The 1,051-nt window shown below is 35.4% G+C and overlaps 1 protein-coding gene across 1 annotated transcript in view; it reads left to right on the top strand.

The window, feature by feature from the left end:
• Positions 1-1,051, top strand: part of LOC119585419 (Ig-like and fibronectin type-III domain-containing protein 1) — a gene marked incomplete in the record, with an annotated part of 121,576 nt that overhangs the window by 55,406 nt on the left and 65,119 nt on the right.

The following is a 1,051-nucleotide window of genomic DNA, read 5'->3' as shown; positions in this document are numbered from 1 at the left end:
ACGAATATTAGACGCTGTCGAACAGCACATCTGAAATTAAAACGTGAAAATATAATTTACTAATTCGAACATATTAAAGCATAAAACCGTAGATTATGACTGCACTTTATAACACGATTTGAGTTAAGCCGCAAATTCATGGGTTAAATAAGACCTTTAAAAGCTTTATGAAAAAAGGAATCAATGTTAATTATTCCGATGTTTTTGATGGTCCGGCATTTTCTAAACGGAGCCGCATCGGATCCAAAAATAGCTCAGTTTTTCGTTCGTTTGTTCATACGAATGTCCCGTAAAACTCCGTTCCTTTGTTTCTCGTTCGACCTTAGCATTTCGATTTTCTGCCTCACGTGTTTATATTTGTGTTTATTCAGTGAGCTTAGAAATGCAGGCAAAGAGTGTATGGTTGAAGGGATTCTCAGAGTGTACTCTCTGATCTTTGTGTATATTTTCCACTCGTATAATTGTGTACACAGTGGGGGAAGGAGTTAATAAAGCTGAGGGTGTGTTTACATCGGTTACACTAGAGATTTATGAATTTTGCTCTCCACTTATAAGAGGATGGAAATACAAACACTCCACCGGAAAACGTTTAGATATGAGAGTCTTTCTGAGAGTCGAAACGCTACTATATCATAAAGAAATAGTTAGGAAAACAAGATAAAAGTAAGTCTTCCTTATCCCAAATCTGGAAACGTTTATTCAAAAGTTTTTTTTTCTTTCGATAGGACGAACGTTACTATGTCATAAGAAATAAGGAAAGAAAAATAGTTGTGAAACTGAAATTGAAATGTCTTCCATATCGCATATCATTTACTTAAGATTCCTTATAATAGGAAAAATGTTTACTATATCACTAGAGAGAAAAAAATCGGACGGTAACGTTTTCCATACCACATCCAACCCCCTCAAAAAAATAAAAAAATAAGATATTTTTGATTAAAAAAAGGCCAGATAAACCACACCACATCAGCAGAACAAATGGATAAAGGTCCATCAGTGAGAACCACATAATCCTCCCATTTTGCAGTTCCATAGGGTCAGCGCCGAGACG

Source organism: Penaeus monodon, chromosome 19 (assembly GCF_015228065.2).
Source record: "Penaeus monodon isolate SGIC_2016 chromosome 19, NSTDA_Pmon_1, whole genome shotgun sequence".
Classification (NCBI taxonomy): Eukaryota; Metazoa; Arthropoda; class Malacostraca; order Decapoda; family Penaeidae; genus Penaeus; species Penaeus monodon.
Note: the sequence above shows the minus strand (reverse complement) of the source record. Positions and strands in the feature narration are given on the sequence as shown.